The sequence below is a fragment of the Arachis ipaensis genome, chromosome B08 (genome assembly GCF_000816755.2).
Source record: "Arachis ipaensis cultivar K30076 chromosome B08, Araip1.1, whole genome shotgun sequence".
NCBI classification, from domain to species: Eukaryota; Viridiplantae; Streptophyta; class Magnoliopsida; order Fabales; family Fabaceae; genus Arachis; species Arachis ipaensis.
In genome coordinates, this window is record NC_029792.2 from 66,965,905 (window position 1) to 66,966,526 (window position 622).

Below are 622 nucleotides of genomic sequence, written 5' to 3' on the forward strand. Positions count from 1 at the left end.
CCTCATCTTTGGCAAGCTCCTCCGATTTTTTTTTCACAGTTTTTTTCCCTTTTTTTTTTTACGTTGTGCTGACCCTCGTTTTTTAAATGACGCAATCCCGAGGAGAACACCTAAAGGCGAGCCGTAATGGCCTCATCTTCGGCAGGCTCCTCTAGTATTTTTTTTCGTTTTTTTTCCGGTTTTTTTTATTTTTATTTTTTACGTTGTGCTGACCCTCGTTCTTTAAACGACGCTATCCCGAGGAGGACACTTAAAGGCGAGCCGTAATGGCCTCATCTTTGGCAAGCTCCTCCGATTTTTTTTTCCACAGTTTTTTTCCCGTTTTTTTTCTTTTTTTTTTTATGTTGTGCTGACCTTCGTTCTTTAAATGACGCTATCTCGAGGAGGACTCCTAAAGGCGAGCCATAATGGTCTCATCTTTGGCAAGTTCCTCCGATTTTTTTCACAGTTTTTTTCCCGGTTTTTTTTTCTTTTTTACGTTGTGCTGACCCTCGTTCTTTAAATGACGCATTCCCGAGGAGAACACCTAAAGGCGAGCCGTAATGGCCTCATGTTCGGCAGGCTCCTCCGATATTTTTTTTTACACTGTGCTGACCCTCGTTCTTTAAATGACGCTATCACG